The sequence below is a fragment of the Mandrillus leucophaeus genome, unplaced genomic scaffold (genome assembly GCF_000951045.1).
Source record: "Mandrillus leucophaeus isolate KB7577 unplaced genomic scaffold, Mleu.le_1.0 Scaffold262, whole genome shotgun sequence".
NCBI classification, from domain to species: domain Eukaryota; kingdom Metazoa; phylum Chordata; class Mammalia; order Primates; family Cercopithecidae; genus Mandrillus; species Mandrillus leucophaeus.
Genome location: NW_012102721.1, coordinates 629698 through 657090, shown reverse-complemented (window position 1 = coordinate 657090; position 27393 = coordinate 629698). Strand labels below are relative to the sequence as shown.

Sequence of the window (27393 nt, the reverse complement as noted above, 5' to 3'; positions counted from 1 at the left end):
TTATTATAATTATTCAAAAATTATTTGAAAAAATAGAAAACAATTCCTAGCTCATTTTATGAGGTCAGTTTTATATAGACACAAAAACAAAAGATATCACAAGAAAACCAGACCTACATCTATTATGAATATAAAACACAAAAGTAATCAACAAAATACAAGTAAATTAAATATTGATACATACAAAAAGGATTATACACTCACTATGACAAAGTGGGATATATCTCAGAAATATAATGCTGGTTTAACATCCAAAAAAATCGATCAATGTAATGCCCCATATCAATAGAAAGAAGAACAAAAAAATTGTGGTCATTTCAATAGAGCAGAAAAAGCATGCAACAAAATCCAAAATCCATTTATGATTTTTTAAAAAAAGACTCAATAAACCAGGAATAGAGGAAAACTTCTTCAACTTGATGAAGGGTATCTACAAAAACAAAACAAACAATACAAAATCTCAGCTCATATCATACTTAATGGTGAAAGACCAAATGCTTTTCCCCAAAGATCAGGTACAGCATAAGTATGTCCACTCTCACTATTTCTATTTAACAATATTCTGGAGGTTCTAGCTTGGGAAATTGGGTAAACAAGATAAATCTTAAAAATTAAGTTTGTAAAAACAAAAGGAAAAGTTCTTATATTTACATATGACATGATTTGGTATGTAGAAAATTTAAGTAATCTACTATTAATAATTAGAATAAATTAATTTAGAAAGGTTGCATTATACAAGATCACTATACACAAATTAATTGCATTGTTATATGCTAACAATGAAGAATCTGAAAAGAAATTAAGAAAACAATTTTATTTATAACATCCTAAAAGAATAAGATACTTGGGAATAAATTTAATGAAAAATTATAAGACTTGTACAGTGAACAACTATGATGTGGCAATGTAACACTTTGTACACTACAAAACGTTGTTGAAAGAAATTTAAAAAGACCAAAATAAAGGGAAAGACATCCCATGTTCATGGATTGGAAGAATTGGTATTGTTAAAATGGCAACATTCATCAAATTGATCTATACATTCAATGCAATACCTATCAAAATTCCAAATGGCTATTTTGTAGAAACTGACATGGTGATTCTATAATTCATATGGGAATTCAAAGGAACCAGAGTAGCCAAAAGAATATTGGAAAAGAACTAAATTGAAGATCTCACACTGATTTCAAAACTTATTTCAAAGCTACAATAAACAAGACAGTATGGTATTGACATAAAAATAAACATATAGATCAATAGAATAAAATTGAAAGTCCAAAAGTAAACTAGTTCATTTCAATCAGTAGTGCCAAGATAATTCACTAAGGACATTGTATTAACTTGAGATAGGTCATAAACCTAAATAGAAGAGCTAAATCTATGAAACTCTTAAGAGGAAACATGAAAGCAAACTTTGTGAACTGCTGTTACAGATGACAGTAAAAATAAACAAACAAACAAACAAAAATGGACAAGAGAGAAAAATAGATAATTTGGACATTAGTATAATTAAACATTTTTGTGCTTCAAATAATACAATCAGGAAAGTGAAAAGAAGACAATCCACAGAATGGGAGAAAATATTTGCAAATCACATATCTGATAATGGGCTTATATCCAGACTGCATGAAGAATTTTTAACAACTCAACAATAAAAATATAAATAGCTGAGTTTAAAAAAGGATAATGGATCTAAAAAGACATTTACCCAAAGAAGAGAAACAACTTGTCAATAAAAACATGAAAAGATGTTCAACATCTTTAGCCACTAGGGAAATGCAAATCAAAACCACAATGAGATACCACTTCAAAACCACGAGGATAGTTACAATGAAAAGACAGACAATAACATGTGTTGGCAAGGATGCAAAGAAATTGGAATGTTCATCCATTATGGGAGGTAACATAACAAAAAAAGAAAAATTTTGGCAATTTCTCAAAATGTTAAACACAGAGTTATTATATCATCATTCTATTCTTAGATATATACCCAAGAGAAATAAAAACATACCTCCACATAAAAATTTGTGCATGAATATTCATAGTAGCACTATTCAGAATAGTCAAAAAGTGGATGCAACCCAAATGCCCATCAGCTGCTGAGTGTATAAACAAAATGTTGTATTGAAGCAAAAGTTAAAAAGAGGAAAAACAAATTTTTCTCCATTAGGCAGCTCGAGACCCACCCCACCCCTCCCCCAACCCCGTATGCTATGGTACCCTGGGAAGTTTTGTAAGTTTGCAAATTCCTGTTTTCTGTGGCTGGTTCCTGTAAGTTCCTGCTTTCTATCTGGGTGGCACAGTGAAGGACACAAGATAAGCTTGAGCAAACCTAGATTACAGCCACTTGGGCCACATAGCAGGAGTCACATGACATGCTTAAACAAGCCTGAGTTACAGGCCTGTCACTGTTTGATAAGCTGTCTTTGTTACCTGCTTTCATGCCACTGTGTTTCACTCCACTGTAAGCTTGTTTCAAACTAGCCAACCCCCTTTCAGAAGTGTGTATAAAAGTCAAGCCCTGCCTTTGTTCGGGGCTCAGCCTTTGGTTGTTAATCTGCTGGGCTTGAGTGCACTCACTAAAATCCTCCTGTTCCACTCAGTGGTCTCTCCAGTCTCCTGATTCCTGCAACATTTTGGTGAGCCAGCCAGGAGTGGAGATGAAAGGATCGCTGTCTCCTTTGCCTGTGGGTCTGGGGCCCCGAGCTGGGGGAGAACCATGACCTCAGGCATGCCATTGGGGAACTTAAACCCAGAGAAGGGATCAGCTCTCCTGTGATCCAGTGCCCCTCCCTGACAGCACAACAGAACCTAAGGGATTACAGGACGATTCCACGGATAGTGCGCTACAGGACCACGGTAAGGTTTGAGGCCCAAGGCAGGACCCATCCCACAAAGACAAAAGGGGAGCCTGATCAACTTCCAGGGGTGCACCAAGTAGTCTGACCCAGGACGTGAGAGTGGCTCACAAAGTCGGATGAAATCTGCACTCATGGTGTACTGAGTAGTCCAACCCAGGATGCGAGAGTGGCTCACAAAGTCGGATGAAACCTACATCCCACCCAGAGAAAAGGAACTGGGAGCGGGGAAGTGTGTGAATGCATGTGAAAGAGGCAGTTCTAAATTCTAAAAGGAGCCAATGTGGGGAGTGAAGTGTGTAGGGCCACAGGTCTATTAGCATAGACCGTACGCCCCTAGTGAAGTGTGGGACCAACCAGGACTAGTGGTGAACTTCCTCCAGGGCTACTGCATATGGTTTAGGGAGGCACCTCACAATTTAGCAATTGTGTTGGTCCAGGTTCGGGACTCATATGAACCCTCCATTAAAGCTAAGTGGCATCTGAAAATGCCCATGAGGGAGACGGTCTAATCGGTCTGAAGCGAAAGTAAAAAAGTGAATAAGTTCCGTCACAACTGGGAGGAAATGGGAGGGAAGCTGTCGAAAGCCACCCCATTACAATGTATGTTAAAGAACTTCAAGAAAGGTTATGCAGAGGGTTATGGGATCAAGTTGACGCCCCCAGAGGTTGAGAACTCTCTGTGAAATAGAATGGCCCTCTTTTGGTGTCACATGGCTGGTAGAAGGAACTATAGATCGGGAAACAATTGGCCGTGTATTTAAGGTGATGACTGGGGTGGGCAGACAGCCAGGGCATCCAGACCAATTTCTTATATATAGTCCAAAACCGACCTGCATGGTTGCAGCCCTGCCTCATAGCTGTGGCTTGAGCTGAACTTAAAGTGAAAGAAAAATCAGCTTCCCTATCAGCTACAGAAACAAAGGGAAAGCCACAGGAAAAACAAGTTCTGCAGGAATCACCAGAGGAGATAGGAATTCCTCCTCCCTACACTCCAATCTACCCCCCTTTACCGAGGCTGGCCCCTGAGGAGTCAAATTCAAATGGTAACGAACCCCGGCCTGGGCTCAAAAAGAAAAATAAAAACCACTGCCACAGGAGGTCAAGAAGGAAAGTCAGGATGATCAAGCCAGCTACCTCCAGCCTGGCCATGCCCAGGCTTTGCAGATGCCTCCCTGGGAAACTCAGGGACCCCTCTATTACGATGAACATGGCCAGATTCAAGGGGAGAGAAAAGGAACCCCTCCTGTGGCTACCAGGAGAAAGCATTTAAACAAATCAAAGAAGCCTTAACACAGGCCCCAGACTTAGGACTGCCTGACATAACTGCGCCTTTCTTTCTATATTTCCATGAACAAAAGGGAATGGCTATAGGAATCCTGACTCAATACACAGGATTGTGGCATCGCCTGGTGGCATACTTATCCAAGCAACTAGACTCAGTGGCACTAAGGTAGCCTCCTTGCTTTAAGGCACTAGCTGCCACTGCCCTACTGGCACAAGAAGCTAACAAACTGACTCTAGGGCAGCAGCTGATCATCCAGTTAATGCATTCAGTTATAACTCTAATGAACCAGAGAGGGCATCACTGGTTATCAAATCCGGGAATGACTCAGTACCAGGGACTCCCATGCGAAAATCCCCGCATAACTTTAGAAACAGTAAACACCCTTAACCCGGCCACCTTGCTCCCGATTGAACCAGGAACCCCCCTCCATGACTGTGTGAAAATGGTAGATGAAGTATTCTTGAGCAGGGGAGATCTTACAAACCAACCCCTCAGGGACCCCCTTGTTACTTTGCAGATGGGAGCAGTTTCACAGTGGAAGGGGTCTGTTGGGCAGGTCATGCAGTGGTAACATTGGACTCAGTGGTAGAGGCTCAGCCTCTGCCCACCAGAACATCAGCCCAGAAGGCAGAGCTAATAGCCCTAACAAGGGCTCTTTTGCTGGTGAGAGACAAAAAGGTCAATATTTACACTGATTCCAAATGTGTCTTTGCCACATTGCATGTTCATGGAGCTATATACAAGGAGAGAGGACCCTTAATTACTGGGGAAAAAAGAAATAAAGTACAAACAGGAGATTTTATAGCTCTTAGGCACTGTATAGGCCCCAAAGAAGGTAGCTATTATGCACTGCAGAGGGCACCAAAAGGCAAGAACACTAGAGACCAAAGGAAACAGAAAGGCAGACAGGGAGGCAAAACGGGCAGCAATGACTACTCCACGCTTTGAAAAGGAATCCCTAGCTATGCCTGTCCTCCCAGAGCCTCCCCTCCCCAAGATCCCAAGTTACTCTCCGAACGAGAAGGCCTGGTTTGCCTGAGAAACTGGAAAATGCACTGAAGGAGGATGGTGGAAATTCTCTGATGGGAGGCTAGCCATCCCTGAAATGGTGGCCCCTAAGGGTGTAAAACAATTCCACCAAGAGACTCACATGGGGAAAACGGCACTACAAACACTACTGGGATGCCACTTCTATGTGCCACAGCTCACCGCCCTCACCCAAGCCATTTGCGAACAATGTCTAACATGTGCACAGAATAACCCATAATAACCTACTCGGTCCCTGGGAATTCAGGAAATGGGAGCCACACCCTGTGAAAACCTGCTTATGGACTTCACAAAGCTGCCCTGAGCAGGGGGCTATTAGTACATGCTAGTACTTGTCTGCACCTTGTCAGGATGAGTCAAAGCTTTCCCTACCCAAAGAGAAAAAGCATGGGAGGTAACTAAAGCAATGCTAAGAGACATTATCCCCAGAGTTGGACTGCCCCTGACTCTTGGGTCAGACAATGGACCAGCATTTGTAGCTGAAATAGTTCAAGAACTGGTATGACTATTAAAAATAAATGGAAATTACACACAGTCTACCAGTTGCAGAGCTCAAAAAAGGTAGAGCGCATGAACTGGACACTCAAACAACTACTAAAATAAAATATTGCCAAGAGACCCACCTAAGATTATATCAAGTCTTGCCCATGGTCCTCCTCCGAGTAAGGTGCACCCCCACCAAACAAACCAGGTATTCACCCTATGAAATCTTGTTCGGCCGGCAACCACAATCATAGGTCAAGTTAAGGGTGATCTCTGTGAACGAGGGGAACTAACTTTAAGAAGGCAAATACAGGCTTTAGGGATAGCCATGTAGGGTGTCCATGGCAAGGTACGGAAAAGAAGGCCCATAAGCCTGACAGACCCGGCACGCCCCTTCAAACCCAGGGATGCTATTTGGGTCAAAAAATGGAATCCAACCACTTTGGGACCCATATGGGATGGGCCACATACTGTAATCTTGTCCACTCACACTGCCATTAAAGTTGCAGCAATTGTGCCATGGGTCCACCACAGTCAGCTGAAGCCAGCTGCCTTAGACAAATGGACCAGTCAACAGGATCCAGATCATCTGTGCCGGCCAATCCTACAACAGGACCAAATTGCCATTGAAGACATTGACAGCCCTGCTCTGGTCACTCTGGAAGCTGACCAGTCGATGCACGACCGAAGCTTGAGGAGGCAACAGCTCTGCTCTAGTCACCCTGGAAGCTGACTAGTCTATGTATGGCTGAAGCTTAAGACATCATCAGGAAAGTCAATATGGTTAGAAATCTTAAGTCCAGTAGCTTTCCTTATAATATTAGTTGTTTTACTGCTGTTTTGCCACTTTGCTCAGCCCCCTTCCCTGGGTAAAGACCTCTTTTGTCCTTGCTTGCTGGGTATAAATATGCTACTCTTGGTACCAACTTGAAGCTCCAAATGCCTGGCAGGCACCCTCAGGCCTCTACTGAATCTGTGGACTGTGGGCATATCGGCAACTGCCAACTAAATGGTCAAGGGCCTGCGTACTAGGAACAATTAGACGGTCCTTCTTTCTAATCCCTTTAAAACAAGGAGAAGGCTTAGGGTACCCTATCTATGATGAAACTAAAAGGAGAAATAAAAGGGGCATAACCATAGGGAAGTGGAAGGACGATGAATGGCCTCCCGAAACAATAATCCAATTTTATGGCCCAGCCACCTGGGCAGAAGGTGGAATGCAGGGATACCACACCACTATTTACATGCTCAACCGTATCATAAGGTTACAAGCAGTACTTAAAATTATTGCAAGTGATACAGCAAAGGCCTTAAATCTGCTAGCCCAGCAAGCCACAAAAATAAGGAATGCTATTTATCAAAATAGATTAGCCCTAAACTACCTAGCCCAGGAAGGAGGGATGTGTGGGAAGTTCAATTTAATTAACTGCTGCCTAGAGATTGATGACAATGGAAAGGTCATCGAGAATATAACTGTAAAAATCCAAAAATTAGCCCATGTTCCAGTACAGGCTTGGAAAGGATGGTCTTCAGATTCCCTCTTTGGGGGCTGGTTTTTATCCCTTGGAGGATTTTAAACCTTAGTAGTAATAGTTTTAGCCATACTGGGAGTCTGCCTCATACTCGCTTGTCTCCTACCTCTCCTTGTTAAGAACATCCAAATAGCTACAGAGGCTCTTGTAGATAAACAAACTACCACTTGACTAATGGCTGTAACTAAATATCAACCCTTGCCAAATAAAGAGCTACTACCTTCACATGAAGAATTAAATAATACTGATGCTTTCCATTAAACCTCATTTATAAAAAGCATCAAAGGGGGGAATGAAGCAGAAGTTACAAAGAGGAAAAACTGATTTTTCTCTTTTAGGCAGCTCGAGCCCCCATCCCCCTCCCCACCCCGTGTGCTATTGTACCCTGGCATGTTTCGTAAGTTTGCAAATTCCTATTTTCTGTGGCTGGTTTCTGTAAGTTCCTGCTTTCCATCCAGGCAGCACAGCGAAAGACACAAGATAGGCTTGAGCAAACCTATATTACAGCGATTACAGCCACCTAGGTCACATAGCAGGAGTCATATGATGTGCTTAAACAAGCCTGAGTTACAAGCCTGTCACTGTTTGATAAACTGCCTTTGTTACCTGCTTTTGTGCCACTGCATTTTGCGCTACTGTAAGCTTGTTTCAAACTAGTCAGCCCCCTTTCAGAAGTGTGTGTAAAAGTTAAGCCCTGCCTTTGTTCAGGGCTCAGCCTTTGGATATTAATCCACTGGGCTGGAGTGCACTCAATAAAATCCTCCTATTCCACCCAGCAGTCTCTCCATTCTCCTGATTCTCAAGCAGTATAGTTATAAATCCCATTATTCAGCAATAAAATGGAATGAAATACTGATACAGATGACAACATGGATGAACTTTGAAAACATTACACAAGGTGAAAGAAACCAGATGCAAAAGACCACACACTGTATAATTTCATCAATGTGAAATGTACAGAATAGGCAGAACTATAGATATAGAAAGTAGATGAATGGTTGCTAAGGCTTAGGGTGGGGAGCAGAGGGAGGATGGAGAGATGATGACTAAAATGTACTGGTTGTATTTTTGGGGTCATTAAAATATAAAACGTAATGTAGCAATTGCATAACTCTAAACAAACTAAAACCATTGTATACTTCAAATGTTGAATTGTTTGGTATGTGAATTATACGTTAATAAAACTGTTAAAAAAAACTTCTAATCCCCACAAATTAGTCATGTGATATAAGTTTTAATCTCTTAGTACTTTTAGAAAAATGATTCAATGTAGCAGCATTTATCAGTGTTGTCACTGTTGATATTTTGGGCCAAATCATTATTTGTTGGGTGGGACGGGAGGCTGTTCTGTGTATTTCAGAATGCTGCACCCTTGGTCTTTACCAACTAGATTTCACAGCATCCCCTCCCTCAGCTGTGATCATCAAACTGTTTCTAGACTTTGACAAATGTCCTTTGGGGGTCAAAATCACCCCTAGTTGGGAACCATTGTATGCAATGTTTCACAGCAGTAATTGGGTTAAATCTGAAGCCTTCCGCTTCTATTAAGACTTTGCAAAAGGAAGATATCTTGTGCCCCTTCAAGTTGGGAACTGCTCAGGGCAAATCTGCTTCTCATTCTATTTGAAAGTCATCCTTCTGCTCACTGAGATAGATGCATATTCTGATTGTCTCCTTTTGGAAAGGCTTATCGGAAACTCAAAAGAATGCAACCTTTTGCCTCTCACCTATCTGTGACCTGGAAGTTCCCTCCCTGCTTTGAGTTGTCCTCACCTTTCTGGAAGGAACCAGTGTACTTCTTACATTTATTGATTAATGTCTCATGTCTCCCTAAAATGTATTAAACCAAGCTGTGCCCCAATCACCTTGGGCACATGTCGTCAGGACTTCCTGAGGCTGTGTCACAGGCACACATCCTTAACTTTGGCGAATAAACCTCCTAAAATGATTGAGACTTGTCTCACCATGTTCCTCAATTGACATCTGGTAACCACAAAGGGATCCTGAGTGAAGGTGACCTGGCCTGCAGCAGTTTGCCTATTGGTGCCTGGTGCTGTCTTGGGCACTTTGTAGCCTAAACCAATAGGACGATTGCTGAAGTCCAGGACCTCTTTCCTCCAGGAATCCCTGATCTTCCAGCATTTTTCAGTTGGGGGTTGAGGTTTAGTTGCTATTTAAAAAACTCCTTCGATCAAAAAAGGTGAGCCTGTCTGCTTCTGCATCAGCAGGGAGCAGTTTTCAGTTGGGGCCCTATCACTAGGTAAGAAAGCTGGTTTGGGATTCTGTCTTGCAAATTATTCTTAAATGACCAAAGTTAGCATTAACAACCTTGACAATTTTATATTTCTAGAAGCTTAAACATTTGCCCTTATTTTTCACATTAAATCTAAAGAGTAGATTACTACTGTTACTTTAAGCTTATATCCTGGAGCTAAAGGAGAACCCAGTTAGGAAAATGGTCTAAGTACTATTATAACTGTCCACAGATGGGGCCTCCTCTGGGTCTCCATTTAAGTATCATACTCAGCACTGTAACTTTAGTGAGTGTTCAATAGAATATTAAAATTACTCACTGCACATTTGGAAGAAGGTTTTCCTAAATAAAAGTATTCAGAGAAATAAAAGTACATTTATCTTTTATCAATGTTAGATTGGAAATAGAATAAGTATTATTAATACCTATACAAAAGAAAAAGAAACCCAAACAAGATTTAACAGAATTAAAACAAAAATGTTTTACCTGAATTTAGTTGATTTTGGTAACTTAGCCATCACATTTCTCAATCTGTATTCAAAGACCTAAACAAAAATTCTATTGATTGGAAGATGTAAAAGTTAATTTTCAAGCAAAGCAAGTGGGTGTGTGATTTATTCTACCACTATTTAAAACAAAGGTTAATAAGGAACAAATGAAAAAAATTAACCATGTTGAAACCCCAGGAGAAAACTGAATTGGAACTGTGAGTCCAGAAATGAGAAAAATGTGACAAATTGGACAAGAGGGTGTTGAATCAGTAACTCATAAAGGGAAATGCATCACTTTCACAAAGAGTTGCAGCAATAAGAGGGAGTAAGGAAAACCACCTTCAACATAATGATTAAAAAAACCTCAATTTTACACATGCATATTCATAAACACATATTACTCATCATTGAGTAGTAATACTCATTGTCATATGCTCCTTTCATATTATGAAAACTGGATATCTCATAGCAATGAACTTTTCCTCTGCAACAAAATAGATGAATCATTTCTATCACTGAGCCTACATGCGAATGAAGTATTCCCTGTGTCCTCAGAAACATCTCCAGGGATCAATATACAGTCGTTTACTTTGTATTGTGCCTTTCCACATTCCCCTAGATTAGCCTGCACTTGCCCCACCCAATGCTAATTTTTCTTTTTCGACCTGCCCAATTCAAAGAAATGGTCATCATCAAAGTCATCACACCCCCATCTGAACACTTTTTTTCTTTTTTTTCTCTCTTCTGGTACTGAATTCTACACTGGACTTTTTCACCTTGACATCCTGCCCTGTGTGTCATGTAGCGCCCCTTGTCCCAAAAGCCAGATGATCTGGGCCATAAGTTAAGGAGACCAGGATGTTCCTAGACACAGAGCTACCTGTTGTGCACATCCATTCCGAACTCTCTGTGCTTCAACATTGACCACTCAGACTGGCTTCTGTTTTGTTCCTCTGGGAAATCCCAGGACACTGGTGCTGAGGGAAGGAGAGGCTGAAGCAGTCCTCCATGTAGTGTGTGTGGGTGCCTGAGTGCATGGGTGCTCCTGTACCTGGGTGCCTCTCTGTTGCTATGTGGAGCACGTGAGGTAGGATGAGAGCCTTGATAATTGAGGCAGCCAAACCATAAAGTTTTTTAAACTTTTATTTTAGGTTTGGGGGTACATGTGAAGGTTTGTTACTTAGGTGAATTCATGTCATGGGGATTTCTTGTACAAATTATTTCATCACTCAGGTTGTTGTGGGAATTAAGGGACAGGAGAGACCAATGGGTGGAACAGGAGGATTTTATTTAGGTGGCCACTGGCCCAGCAGATTAACATCCAAAGGCTGAGCCCTGAACAATGACAGGGCTTGACTTTTATACATGCAACTGAAGGGGGTTGGCCAGCTAGTGGCATGGAACCTGCAGGGTGGGCAAGCAAGCTTCACAGAAGCAGAACAAAGGCAGAGTATCAAACAGCGACATTTTTTACAACTCAGGCTTATCTTGTGACCTTCGCCATACTGCACAGCTGGAAAACAGCAACTTACAAAATCCTTGCAAACTTGCAGAAATAGTTACAAAAGTAGGTGTGAGAACAGCTCAAAGGATAATGGTATAGGGAAAGAATTTCAAAGGAGGAAACTGATAAGAAGAAACTGTTTTTCTTATCCTTGCCTGGGGGTGGGGGGTGTTGGGAGAGTCTCTGGAGCTCATTCCTTTGGGCTCTGGCTTTTCAGATAGTGTTATCAAGGCCCTGCTAGGGCCCTGCCTATTGCTAGCCTTGGAGTGAGTCAGCCAAGTATAGGAAAACTTGTTTTTCTCTTTTTAACTTCTGCTTCAAGGTATTAAAAGCCTAATACTCAATTGTTATCTTTTCTGCTTGTCTCCCTCCTCCCTCCCTGTACCCTCAAGTAGACCCCAGTGTCTGTTCTTTGCTTCTTTGTGTTCATGAATTCTCAACATTTAGCTCACACTTACAACTGAAAACGTGGTATTTGGATGTCTGTTCCTGGTTAGTTTGCTAAGGATAATGGTCTCCAGCTTCATCTATGTTCTTGCAAAGGATATGATCTCATTAGTTTGTTAAGGCTGCGCAGTATTCCGTGGTATATGTGGACCACATTTTATTTATCCAATCTGTCCTTGATGGGCATTTAGTTAGGTTGACTCCATGTCTTTGCTATTGTGAATAGGGCTGCAATGAACATTCACTTGCACGTGTCTTTGCGATAGAATTATTTATCAAACCACTCTTCTCCACAGACATTCTTGTCTCACAAGGAATTCTACAAGTCCTTGGAATCGACAGGATTTAGACAAGCCTGTCTTACCACATCCCAGAGCAGTGGGGAAAGTAGGGATGCACTCTTACCCGCTTAGAGTTGCAGTTGAAGGTTCAGAAGGGGCTGGAGTTCCTTTCACAACGAGGAAAGTCCATGGTAACTCCATGCAAAGTCAAAGTTGGCTGGGCAAGGTAAATGTTGTGTTTGTTTTCTTTGGGGAGGGTAATTTTTATTCAGAGTGGCAAGCAAATGAAAGGTGCTTTGCCTTCAAAGAAAGACCCACCTGCTTAAAATGTTATATTAATATAACCTGCAGACTTCTGTCCCTGCCTTTGGATATTTTCCTTGTTTTTCCTCCTGTCCCACTGTTGATACAATCAGTTCTTTTTTTCTTTTGAGGAAATTAAAAAAGTAAACAGAGTTGGGTTGGCAGAAGATATTTTCATGTGTCACTTGGAACAGATTAACACATATCAGCTTCCCTGAATATCTCAAATTTCACACAGCTCAAGCCTGTCCTCAAAACTGTCTTTTAAATGACAAACGTCTCCCTCCTTTCTTATTCCTGATCTCAGGAGCGCTGGGCCCTTCCCTAGGGACTGGTTATACTTACGCCATCTGCTGGTTGTTAGTGGGACTGCACTTGCTGCTGTAAGCCCCAGTACTATGGTTCTGTGCCCAAGTCCTCCTAGAAAACGGAGGCCTTGGTATTGGTGGACTAATTGAAGAAATACAGATATGCCATTCATCATTTAGGACACCAAGAGGGACACCTGAGACGTTAGCTTTACTTTTAGGGGTATTTCTTAGAAGATGATACGTTTCATATTTTGGCTCTCCAATTCTTTATGCCGAATCTAAGGAAATATTGTTGAGTTCAGCTTCAAAAACAGCCCAGGTGAGGTTATAAATGCTGATGTGGAAATGTCAGAGTATGTGGTCAGCGTGACAACAATCTGGATAACCTGAAAATGTTCATGCTGCAAATGTTTAGAAAGGCTGTATAGCATTAAAAACAATGCTTTCAATCAAGGTGTGGGAAACATGTGACCAAATGCTTGCAGGTGGGAATGGAGTGGATTTGGGTTTCGGAAACATGTAAGACTAATTTTTCTTTCTTTTTTTATAGAGACAGGGTCTTACCCTGTTTCCCAGGCTGAATCATAGCTCATTGCAGCCTCAAACTCCTGAGCTCAATAAATACTCCTGCCTCAGCCTCCAGAGTAGCTGAGACTACAGGCATATGCCACTGTGCTCAGCTAATTTCTTTAAATTTTTTGTAGAGATGGGGTCTTGCTTTGTTGCCCAGCTGGTCTCAAACTGTTGGCCACAAGCAATCCTCTTTCCTTATCCTCTGAAAGTAGTGGGATTACCTCCCAAAGCATGGAGCCACCATGCCAGCCAAAAACCTAAATTTTCAATGTCCATACATGGACAGAAGTTGAGGTCTTGGAACCATACAAAGCAAGAGTGAGAAGTGAGATTTCCTCCATTAGGACAGAACTCTGAAGGTAAGACCAGAAAATTACTTGCATATTAGCACAGGATTGTAACAGGTAAGCCTATCCCTTTCTGCCTGGTTTAGGTGTGAAGGCAGGAATGTCCTTAAGAATGCATTAGTGCAGCCCATTTCCAGACACAAAGTTAGGGCTCAGATTTTCACTTCCTTCTTTGTTCAGGAATTCCCAAGCTAAGAAATTAACTTGCAAATTTTCCCAGACAAATAAGCCTCTTTGGAATCTTAGCAGAAGCAAATATAAAACCTGGTATGTAAAAATATACCTGGACACAATATATTCCACTTAAGAGTCAGCAGGAACAAAATAAATAGAATTAGAACCTCAGTAACCTGGGTTAATAAGAAGCCAATCTGAAAGAAATATAAAATAAATGTTTAACATGATGAAAGACATAGGCAAAAAACAGATATGATATGGTTTGTCTCTCTGTCCCTACCCAAATATCACCTTGAATCGTAATTATCCCCACATGTCAAGGGTGGGACCAGGTGGAGATAATTGGAATCATGGGGGTGGTTTCCCCCATTCTGTTCTCCTGATAGTGAGTGAGTTCTCACAGGACCTGATGGTTTTATAAGGGGCTTTCCTCTTTGCTTGACACTCATTCTCTCTCCTGCTACCCTGTGAAGACATGCCTTTTGCCATGACTGTAAGTTTCCTGAGACCTCTCCAGCCATGCAGAACTGTGAGTCTGTTAAGCCTCTTTTCTTTATAAATTACCCAGTCTTGGGTATGTCTTCATAGCAGCATGAGAAAGTAGTAATATAAGATACTGGTAAAAACCAATATTTTTGAAAAATGAAATACAGTCATTGAAATTAAAAACTCAGTTGGCAGTTTAAATAACAGAAGAGATATGACTAAAGAAAAAATTAGTGAATTGAAAGATGAATATGAGGAAATTACTAATAATGCAGTGTATAGAGACAGAACTGGAAAATATGAGAGGATAACTTTCATATGTGTTTCATAAATATCCCATAAAAACATTAAAATAAATAAGGAAGAGACAAATTTTAAGGAAATAATTGCTATGAGTTTTTCAGAAGTCTTTAAAGACAGATCCCTCAGATTCAAGGAGTACACTGAGTCATGAGCAGGAAGATATGAATTTAAATCCATACCTGAACACATTACAGTGAATCACAGAATATTAAAGATAAAATATTAAAAACTACCAGAGAGCAAAGCAGATCAACTCCAAAAGAAAAATTAGTGCACAGAAAAGTTCTTAAAAACAATTATAGAGATCAGAAGATAATGAATTAATGAAGTTAAATTGCTGAGGGAAAAATACCAATATAAAAGTATATATATAACTAAGCTGTTATTCAAGAATAAGGATGAAATAATAACATCTTAATTCACAGAAAACCTGAATAAGAACCATAAACTTAAAAAGTATGCATTTTAGCAAAAAAAAAAAAAAACCTACAGAGGAAAATATATATCACAAGAAATAGTAGTAAATAATTATTAAACACATGTAAATCTATCAAGATTTGATTATGTAAAATAACTACAATCGACTTAGAGACCATTAAAAAGTTCCAAGTAAGTAAAAAGTATTAAAATGAGGTTTAACTAAACTATTACATAGCTACATCATAGAAGGTGGGAGAGAATGATTGGACTTACAGCAAGCCTACTTGTTTGCATAGTTCATGAGAATAGTTAAAATATTCATTGAGATTAGAATGAAGATATGCATGCACCTAAATATTAACATGTTATTAGTGAAAGACAAGAAGTACAGTATATAATCCACAAACGCTTAGAGAGGAAAGGGGGGGCATTAAAAAACTTAATTCCTGAAAGAGAAAAAACAAGGAGAGGCAAAGAAAAGAAGCAAAACCAAACAAAACAGAACGAGAAACAATGAATGGTAAGGTATAAAACTCAAAATTACACAATAGGAATTGAGTTTTTAAATGACTAATTACAACAAGCTAATTTAATTTGTTAATTAAAAGACCAGGATTTTAAAATTGAATTTCTAAAAATTCAATTATATGTTGTTTAAACTAAAAAAAGGTAAAGATATAAAAGAAACTAACCAGAAGAAAACTGATATAGCCATTATTACTGTCAGACAAAATAGATTTTAAGGTTAAAAATAATTATTAGAGATAAAGAGGGTCACTACATCATGGAAGAAGAATGATTTAAGAAAGACATATGAAATTCTAAAATTATGTATATTAAACTATGTAACCTAAAAATAAATACAGCAAAAAATGAGAGAATTATCAGGTGAAATAGAAAAATCTACAATGAGAATTAACATTTTAATGCATTTATCTCAGAAATTAACAAATCAAATAGAAAAATTACTGTATGTATATAATTTTTAAATGAGAAAATCCACACGATTGATTATATACTAGTTAGAATCTATGAAATTCTTATTTCGTAATCAGAGAACATACATTGTTTTTACACATCCATGGGAAATTTATAAACATTGACCTCAATATGCAATGAAGCAAATTTTTAAAGTATCAAATAACATACATAATAAGACTATGTTCTTTTAACACAATATTTTTAATATCAAAAATAAAAATTTTAAGTTAATTCTAAATGTATATGTTTTAAAACATTTGGAAGATTAAAGACACACTTTTAAGTATAAACAGAAATCATAGAACAGGGCAAAATTGAAGACTGTTAGAAATGAATGAAAATAAAAATACTATACCACAAAATGTTGCACTTACTAAGTCAGTACTTAAAAACACACATTAAAAACATCTTCAAGAAATTATGAAATAATTCAGAAAACTCTCTTTGGGAAATTATAAAATAAACAAATAAAATATTTACAAAAATCACACAATTTATGTTAACAAAAAATTGGACATAGTTAAATTATGGTATATTCAGGTGATGAAATATGATGTAGCTATTAAAAATGATGTTTTAGGGTCATATAGAAAATGCTTGATACAGTTTCAAAGAGAAAAAAGCAATATACAAAATGATATACACATGTCATGGTGCCAGGTTTATAAAATATTTAATAAATGTAAATATTAAATATTCATTGTAAAGAAATAAATCTTAACATAAATGGTGATTTTCACCAGGTGGATGATTGGGTGATTTTTAAAATACAATTTTGGTTTTACAAACCGCAAAATGAGCAAGTATTAATTTCTAGTAAAAAGAGAAAATTGTCCATATGCAAGCATGAAATGTGAAATTATCAGGACATTAAGGAGTCAAGCAAAAGTTCGAGACATATGCAGGTGCACAGTGCCACCTCTTTGGCTTTTCAATGGTAATTCCTTTTAGGTCACCTCAAAGTTCAACAAATAAAAGCTAAACTTGCTTGAGGAAAAATGAATTACACGTTTAATATGTGCAAAGGACTTGGACATGCTTGTATTTGTGAACCATTCACTTTCTGTGGTGGTGTGGGGGATTTTATTATCCCAGATTAGGAAAAAGATAACTTAGTAAGTTATGTGATTCATTCAAGATTATACAGACTGCAAGCCACTGAGCTGGGACCAGCCTCAGAGTTGAGCCTTTTCTAAGACACCATAGAACCTGTAAATAACAGGGATCAGACCCACCTGGGCCCTTAATCCTATGGGAGTGGTTTCCATTCATAACTGACAGTGGCCAAAGGCACAGCTCAAACCAACCAGACATGAGGCCTATTCGTACACCTGCAGGGCCCTTCTCACTTTGCAACCACGCTGGCTGCGTGCCCCATCATAATGGGGCTTCTGATGTTGTTTAATGCAAATCTTCCACTTTGGACCCCAAACTTTGGTGCCTGGATTTGTAGAACAGCTTTTGCTTTTTGTTGGAGTCTAAGCATGTCTTAGGGTACTGCCAGCACACACAGTGACTCTCCACACCCTGCTCCCTTTTGGCCACCTGCCCCAGTAAGGTCCCCTTTGTCCCAGCTATGATATGAGAGGATTCAAGGCTCAGTGATTTTTGATTGCTTCCAAGAGTTGGAAGGTCTGGAGGAACAATGGCTAAATATTCTTTCCAGTTAAATTTAGGGTGTACCCAGGTCCGCCTCCCCTCATCAACATCTGTACATGCGCAAAAGCTGGCACACATATCCACAAACACACGCGCACACACACACACACACACACACACACACACAGACAGAGAGACTGAATAAGAAGCTTCACACTACTTGGCAGCCAGAATAAACGACGGTCACTTCCCCAGAATGAGTCCTTCCAGTACACCTAAGAGTGTTTCAAGTAAAGAGAGCTCGCCTAAAGTGAGGGTATCACATTCCAATTTGTCCCCTTGAACACAAATCTAACTCACTGATCTGGGGTTGTGTTTCCTAATATTTGGACAACAGTAAGCACACAGTCCAATATTAGATTCCTAAGCCTAATCTCTGTTGTTTAATGTCTTGCTGACCAAACCTGTTTTAGCAATGCCCTGAGGCAGTGAGAACACCCCCACTCTTCTCCCCACAATCAGGAGATTGAGCTGTTGTCCTGTGGCATCAAAGGCAGTCCACTGTGGCATCATTACAGGTGTGATGCTGGAAAAAGCTGGTGGCTTTATCAACTGGTTCCTTCTGGAAAAGACTTTGAATGAGAGTATGCAACATTCTCAGACACAAAAAGTAAACATCATGGGAAATAGATTAGATACCTTACGACAGGTGATACATTTTTAGCTTCCACTGAGGGCTAACAGTCATGTTCCTTTTGAGTCTCCTCTCAGGTGACAAGTAAATAATTCTTTACTTGTAAAAACAAATAATTTTTATAAATTATGGAACCCCATGGATATTTGCTGTTATCACTATTATCATTCACATAGATGAAGACATTTCTACAGGAAGTGAGCCCTTGGATCATTCAATATTTGAATTTAAACCTTTTATTGGTCATGACCTAGAGACAAAGTCTAAAAATATTTCCAGAGAATGAGTATAATTTATTTCTAAGCTCAGACATAACAAGGCAAATTATTAAGAAGTATTTAATAAAAGCCACAACACAGAGAAATCTGGTGACATTCGACTCTGCAAGACCATTTGGGGCCTGCCTGTCAATTTCCTAGCTTGTTGCTTTGCATCCCAGCTCAGTATCTGGGGTAAGCTTTAACTTCTTTATGGCCCTGCTGCGATTTGGTCCCTCTACCAGATCCCTCTGGGTCACTGAGTGGGTGCCGGGCCCCTTGAGGGGCTGTGGGAAGACTGATGAGCGGCATTGCTCAGCCTCTCAGAGCAAAGTGGAGCTACAGGCATGGCCATAGGCAAGCATGCTGTCCCCAGCCACCAAGGGACACAGCAGCAAGCCTCAGACAGACCTGAGGAGAAGAGAGGGTATGACAGGCTGAATGGTGCCCCCCAAAAGATAGTGAAGTCCTAATCTCCAGTACCTGTGAATAAGATCTTGTTTGGAAATAGTCTTTGCAAATGATCAATTTAAGATAAGGCCATTAGGGTGGAAAGTAATCTAATATTACTACTATCCTTATAAAAGGAGGAAATTTGGACACAGAGCTGGACACATGGAGGGATGATGATTTCAAGGCATAGGAAGAAGATGACCACCTTCAAGCCAAGGAATAACCAAGGTTGCCAAAAGCCAGAAAAGAGGCCAGGAACAGATTCTTCTTTATCACCGTCGGAAGGAACCAACCCTGCTAGCACCTTGATCTCGGACTTCAAGCCTCAGAACTGAGTGACAATGAGTGTCCATTATCTGAGACAGTCAGTGTCCTTTGTCACAGCAACCCCAGGGAACTCAGGTAGGAGGTAGGTGCTTCCCCCACCATAGCTCTGTGGTCTGCTGGGTGGGACCTGCTGTGTTGCTCTCAGGGGCTGCTTAAAAACAGCTGGTCCTGGGCCACTCTGCTGGGGCTCCGGCCTGAATGAAGGACAGAACTCCAGGGTGAGTGGATGGATTTAATTTGTGCCATGTAAATCTCTGTGTAGGTGATCAGAAGGGGACACAAATATCTAGATACTTGTTTTTCTCTTTCTACAGTGTATTTATACAAAGTACACAATTACTATACCCTCTCCAAGAAAGCACTTAATAGATGACCACTCCAGAAAAAGCGAAGTTTGTTCTTGGCCCTGTCCAGACTCCTCTTTCTGTCTGTTAGTGATGGTCGCTGAATTCCCCCTAGAGATTAGTGAGGAACTCCCCTGCTCTCAAGGAAGGATTCATAAGTGCATTCACTTCAGAGTGTAAATTGTTGGTTCTCAAATTCTAATGTCGACAGGAATTTCCTGGAATGTTTGCTAAAATGAAGACTCCCAGAGCCTCCACAGATCTACAGAATCAGAATCTTTCGTGATGGGACTCAGAAATCTCCAATCAATCATCCACCCTCCTCTTCCCTACCCCAGAATACTGATGCAGACAGCCTGGCCACCCCTTTTGGAGAAACTATTGCAGATGACTAATTAAAGTGTGTGGCTTTACTTCTCTTACGTATGCATTTTGGGAAGCAATACAATTTCTGCAGGTTAAAGCCAAAGGAAAGATGATCTAGCTGTGAAATATTAGACTTTGTTGAGCTGGATGGTGGAGACTCCTCCTCAATTAGCTCTTCAGCCTAGGCTGGGCTCTTTCCTCCAGTAAATGGCAAGTTGCTGGGTCAGGGATGCTTCTCCGTCCTTTAACCCATGGACCTTTCTCATGCCCAAGTATATGGTACGGTCCCCTACAGTGGTGACTGCCAGTCTGGATCAGGTGGCAAAATGGGGAGCCATGACACTCTGTGAAGTATGATATAAAATATTGATATATTTAACTCCACTTAGAAAGCCATGCTGGGGGAAAATATGACTTTATTATTATATGTATGCAATGTAAAATGACAACCAAGAGAATATATGGAAAACAAGCTGTCATGTCAAACATGAGTGACTATTTCTGAACAGATCTATGGCTCATCTTTTGCACATGGTGACTCATTTTCTCACAGGCCAGCAAGGAACAACAGGTGCCCAAACTGTGCATGAAATTTAAGGAAGGAAATTTTAAAGTGAAAAATTGAGACCCATTGATTTTATTTTTCTGTACATTGATAAATTTATATCTAGTGAAAGGACATCTCATACCCATTACAGACTTGGAAAGGGGATTAGTTTTGCTTTAGTAAACCTACTTCTTCAAGACTTGAAATTTTGTCCAAGGAGTCCCTAAATGGATGTTGTTCTTCTGTGTGTGGGTGTGTGTGCATGTGGGGTTGTATATAAAAAATTGCCGTCAAGTTTTTTCCAGTGACATAGAGTATTTTAAGGTTGCTATTTCAAGTTGGGCAAAGAAATTCTTAGGCATGTGGTAAGCAGGCATGTTTAAATGATATAAAATTAAAATTTTAAAGAGGACATAGCATCTTTCATTTATATGTACAGCTTCATACATTTCATTAATATTATTTTGATATGCTTTCTATATTATAATTTTGTAGTTTTTATTTTATGTATACATGTATATTATATTTATCTACAATGCAGTTTACATTTTATATTTATATGCTACATATTTGATAGTAAAACAAATGTGGATATGTTTTGGAGTGGATTGCAAGATTCAAATAAATGTTTCAGATAAAACTCTAGATTTTAAAGAAATATAATGTTTGCAATGAGTGTCCTAGGGAGATAGCCATTCACATACTACAATAAAAATATATGATTAAATTAAGTCAAAAAGCAACAGGACAAATATGAATAGGGCATAAACATAATTTTTAAGAAAACATATATACATCAGAAAATGATTATTTTGTGGTATAATTGTATAATTTTAATTTTCTTCTTCATGCTATATTTTTATTGTCCACATTTTCCACAAAGAACATGTATATTACTTATATAATCAGAGAAAAATATGATTCTCTGCCAAATTTTCCATGCAGTTTCGTATTACTGTGTTTAATTACATTTGTACATCCGTTTTCTACATGATGTTAGAAGCTCCTGGTAAAACCATAAACAGAGCTTTTCAGGTTTCAACAACTCCTCTTGCTAAGGGAAAGTCGTATTTTTTTATCTTCAAGACTGTTATTATGTTCCTACTTAAAATCTGGCTCTTAAATTTTGTTCCCATTATTACCACCAAAAACTCCTCTAGCTAAAAGAACATCGTATATGCATGACTCTTTCATTATATAGTAAGTGCTTGATGTTAATTCCAAGGAACTTTTCAAGACAGTCTTGGAAATATTTGCTCTAGTGTTTTCAAATAACAAAATGATCCTTCTTAAGCCTTTTGCATGGTGAGACAGGACAGCAGAGTTCAAGGAGATGTGTCTCTTGGCAAGGTTTGAAATGCAAGCTCACCAAAAGTATAAAGAGTAGTTAGTAAATTAAAATCCCCCAAAATCCTGATGCCTGCTTGTCTTGCAGGTGCCAGGTCCCAATTCTCTGCACCCAGGGAACTTGCTAGATGCTGTGGCAGTGGCCACATTTGACTGAACTGTTATAAGGAAGGTGCAAACAAGAATGGCCCCCTATTTTAGGAAAGATTGTTAAAAGAAACTGGAAAAACAAATTCTTTTTTTACTTCCTCTTGGGACTTTCATTAAAAGTGTTTATTCTTGGATGAAGGGGATTACGGGAAAAGGTATTTCAGATGTTGGTTCATGGCTGGATCCTGAGATGCCAGCTCTCAACGCGTGATGAAATACTTGTATAATGTGCACTTTTGTAAGAGCTGTTTAATCTCCCCTAGTTAGAGATTTTGCTAACTAAAAACAGGCTTCCTTATTGGTATTCTTGAGTATTGTTTTGACAGTCTTTGCTTAACATTTTCTCCCTCTAAATTATTTTAGCATGATTGTTCTCAGCAGTGCTTTACAGGATGAGAGAGATGACATGTTTCTCTTGTTCAGATAGCATGAATTCAAGCACAAATGGGGGTGAGTTTCCAGGAGGTGAAGAGCTGGAGACCAAGCATTGTCCTGCTTTGCAGGAGAGGACAGACCACCCCTTTATCTCTGGGCACTGATTCATACAGTACCCCTGCAGCATGCACTCTCCATTGCAATGTGGCTAGATAGTATGCTGGCACACTGGCCTGAAGTTTACAGCAACATCAGCACTGCCACTGTGATCTAGGACTGATCCTTTGACAAAATTAGAATCTCCCAGGAAGGTGATGAGAGGGAGCCAACTACCACTGAATAACATGAGAGGCTTCATGCAGGGTACATAATCTACATCATTTCTTCAATCCTCTCAACTTGACTTTGAGGTTCACACTGCAGGTTGTATTAGTGCATTCTTATACTGATATAAAAATACTACCCAAGACTGGGTAATTTATAAAGGAAAGAAGTTTAATTGACTCACAGTTCCACATGGCTGGGGAGGCCTCAGGAAACTTACAATCATGGCAGAAAACAAAGGGGAAGCAAGGCATATCTCACAAGGTAGCAGGAGAGAGAGATAATGAGAGAGCAAGGAAGTGCCGCACTTTTAAAACCATCAGGTCTCATGAGAACACACTCACTATCACGAGAACAGCAAAGGGGAAATCTGCCTCCATGATCCAATTACGTCCCACCAGGTCCCTCCCTGGACACGTGGGGATTATAATTTGAGATGAGATTTGGGTGGGGACACAGAGCCAAACAATATCACAGGTGAATAAACTGAGGCTCAGAGAGGTTAAGGAAATTACCGAAGTTCATCAGGTTAGTAGGTGGCAGAAATGGAATTCAACCCAGGATGTCTTGCTGTAAAGCCTGAGCTATTTTCCATATAGTATGCCATCTTACTGTTTTTTTTTTTAACTTGCCTTTTAAATAGAAATAGAAGGAAACTGAAAAAAAAGTAAACAGAAGAGAAAGTAGCTCATTGGGCAAAATGGTTAGTTGGTTTTGTTTCATGTAAAGATCTACTTCTGATGTGTTCTCTTTGTGCTTTTAGAGATAAGAGTCTTACAATGGTATGAACAAATTGATCATGCTTGTGCCCAGACTATGAGCCAGTCCAAGAACAAATGCAGTATGATTGTCTCCTTTTCTGTCTGTAATTATGGCAGGATGATCTGCCCAATCCATACCTCATGGAGTACTGAAAAGCTCTGCTGAGACTTAGCATGAAACCAGAGGTTTGTCGATTACCAAGTTCCAGATTATTGCTATCATCACTATTATTTCATAAAGTCTGGCCTTTGTAAAGGTGCAATGAGAAAGGCAGCCAGAATTTCTTCACAACTTGAAAGTGAAGGAAATCATTAAATTGGTTCCTTTAGGCAAGTGGTCCTAATTGATCAGGACTCAAAATATACAGTCGGGATTTTTTCAGTTGATCAAATATCCAAGTAATTAATTTTTATTTATCTTAAAGCCAAAATAACTGAATGAGGTTGAACAGAAAAATTCAGTGATTCTGAGTTACTTGACAAGCCACAGTCCTCCATGAGAATCGGAGAGTCTGTGAGCAGGCTCTTGACTTACCCTTTAGGATGGTACCTTAGTCCCAGCAAATCTGTCCTCTATAGGATCTTGGATAGAATCCGCATGAGGGACACATCATATGTTTAACAGGTGTTGGTCCTGGGAGCCAAGGAAGTGTATGGAAGGATCCTGCCTGTCTCTGTGAGACACAGAATAAAGAAAAAGGAAGTTGAACAAGAGACAGAATTCTAAGATGTGGGTGGAGAGAAGGAGCCCTGTTCAAAGAGAAAATTTGGAATCCAGGAGAAATAAAACTAAAATAGGGGTTTTCAAATAACCCAGAGACATTCCATGGAAATTGATTGAGGCAGTGAAGACTGGTGTAGTGGGTTGGATAATGGCCCCTAAAAGTTCATGTTCATCTGGAATCTCAGAATGTAACCTTATTTGGAAATAGGTCTTTGCAGATGCAATTAGTTAAGGATGGAGATGAGAGGGTACTGGATTGCAATTGGCCCTAAATTCATGACTGGTGTCTGTAGAGTAGAGAACACAGAGAAGCATACAGAGAAGAAGGCCATGGGAAGATGGCGGCAGAGAATGGAGGGGTGCAGCCACAAGCCAAGGAATGACAGGACTGCTTACAGCAACCAGAAGCTGGAAGGAGCAAAGAACACCTTTTCCTAGAGACTTCAGAGGGAGTATGGCCCGGCTAGCACCTTGATTTGGGACTTTAGGTCTAGAGGACTATAAAAGAATAAATTTCTGTTGTCTTAAGCTACCAGGTTTATGAACATTTAAAGAGAGAGCTTTTCATAGAAGCCAGCAGAGAACATAGGAGCCAGAAGCTCTTTAGACTCGGAGTCTGTTCAGACATCATACTGGCCAGAAAGAAGACTGCAGGAGGATCAGAAGGGTTGAAGGACTTGATTGGAGAAGGACATCCACCAGTAATATGTTCTCCATACTCCCTGAAATGTCCTAGAGGAGTCTCTCAGACATAGGTAGGCTCAAGGAAGATTTAGAACTTGAAGGTGTTTTATGATGGTTTTACCTGTTTTCACATTAAGTACCCCACCAGAAAATGAGAAGATACCTACCATGAGCCATACATAGCTTGACCACGATGTCAGGAAGGGATCATGGTTGAAGACTTTTAGCAACTCTTTATTTTGAAATAAGTTGAAGTTATTAAACCCATTGACACTAAATTTTGGTATTTCCTGACCAGAATACAATGATAAAAATTGCAATTTAACAGTGACACAATCCTTACCTAATATATTGTACATATTTAAATTGTGTGAGTCTTCCAAATAATTTCATCTATAACTAGTTTTCTGCTGGAACAGAGTAGAATCCAGCATCATGTACTGCATTTGGCTCTCCCATCCCCTGGGTCTCCTTAATTCCAAAATGATTCTTCAGCCTTTTCCACGTTTTATTGACCTTTATCGTTTTGAAGAATATGGGCCATTATCTTGTAGTATGCCCTTCAACTTGGGGTTCTCAGCTATTTCTTCATAGATTCAGGTTATGCACTATTGGGAGAAAATCATAGAAATAATGTTGTGTTCTTTTCAGTGCATCATATCAGGAGGTACATGATGTTGGCTTGTCCTAATATTTTTATGTTAACTTTTACCATTTAATCATTTGATTAAAAGGGTGTTCACTCTGTATCTCCCTGTTAAATTACTATGTTTCTCTATGCTTAGAAATCCAGAAGGAATTTCCTACCATGTGCAGAAATATGAACTACACACAGCAGATTTGCAGCCTCTACAAGAAGATGGTAGAAGACATGAACAATGAATTGGAGAGAACCACTTTCTTTTACCAAAGGATATTTTCTTCTATGACGAAGAGCTTAAGAAAGCTGGGCAGCAGTTCTGCTGACTGAGATAAAGCTCCATGAGCTAAGACAAGAAAATGATAGCAACAGGTAAATCATGGCTGACGTGGAGTTCAAGTTCCAGCCTTTCCCAAGCATCCCTTTTGCTCCTGCTGCTCCAGGAGCAGCCCACAGAGGCCTGGAAGTACTAGAGGTCCTCTGGGTCATCAGGTTCCCAGCAAGGAGGAGGCAGGTGCTGTGAGGCTCAGGGATCCGGGGTGCCTGCAGGTTCCACTCAGAGTTTTGATTTGTTTGTTTTTGTCCTTAAAAGTAATTTTCATTTATCTTCTAGTTAAGCTACTGTTATTTAATTGATGTGCAATTTCTCTTTCTAAAGTTTTATAGCATTATAATTTCTAAAATTGTATTTTTAAATATACATTTATTTCAAATAGCTCTTATGAATACATTATTTCCAAATCATTGGACCCTCTAAAATTATATGCATACATATTGTATTTTGATTTAAATAAAAGGTTCACTATTATTTAAACTATCATAAAAACTAGACATGAATAGAAACATGGAAAACAATAAAGTTCATTTCTCTAAGCCATTATTATAAATCTGTACAAGTAATGTAATATTTAGCTGGATAAATTTTGACTGGTTTTCAAATAACAATGCCAAAAAATACTAGACAACAACAACACACCATTGAAACGTCATACTATTTTTATTAGATTAGTTCTAAGTTCAGAGATAAATTTAGGGGAGTTGAAATTTTACAACAATTTGTTTCTTGTCTTGTTTTCTGAACCTTTGATGTTTTTTAAAAGATACTGTTTGTTCTTTAAATGTTTCTGAATTTTAGCAGCCAAAATAAAAGTTTTCCTTTGATGGCAAACTCACACACACATATTCTCACACAGATACACACATGGGGCTAGCTTGAAGGTGACACCTAGTGGCACGGGAGCATGGCTCTGCATGGAAAGGGATCCCATAACCAGATTCAGCAGAGAAGACCCTGACAGGAAGCAGAGGGTGTGCTGACTGTGAAGAGCTGAGGCAGAGGCTGGTGCAGGGGTATGGTGTTTCTGTCTGGAGCCCAGGAAGCAGGAAGGAGCAGCTCCACATCAGTGCACACCAGTGTGCATCCGCGGGGGACCCCTACACAATCTGCATGATCAACCCCAACCTGGGTCCACGTGAGCTGTCTGCTAAAAAGGTATGAATTGCATACACAGTACTTGTATTAACAAAATCAAAAGTATTTAAAGTATATAAGAAAAAACAACATGGAAGAAGAGAGAGCAGAGTACAGGAGAGAGGGAAAGGAGGGGGAGAGGAGGGGAGGAGAGAAGAGAGAAGGGGAGAGAGGAGTGGAGGAGGAGAGACGAGGGGAGGGCAGAGGGGAGGGGAGAGGAGAGGGGACGACAGGAGGGTAGGAG

At 39.6% G+C, this 27393-nt stretch overlaps 1 protein-coding gene across 5 annotated transcripts in view; it reads right to left on the bottom strand.

The window, feature by feature from the left end:
• The window catches only part of KCNJ15 (potassium channel, inwardly rectifying subfamily J, member 15), a 149380-nt gene that overhangs the window by 79546 nt on the left and 42441 nt on the right, over positions 1-27393 (bottom strand). Inside the window, exon 1 of one of the 5 annotated variants that reach the window (XM_011984147.1) lies at positions 2012-2235. The exons of 2 other annotated variants lie outside the window; for them this stretch is intronic. The gene's annotated coding sequence lies outside the window, so the exon portion shown is untranslated. Of the gene's footprint in view, positions 1-2011; positions 2236-27393 lie in introns of those variants that run through there. 2 more of the 5 variants (XM_011984150.1, XM_011984143.1) reach the window with 2 other exon arrangements.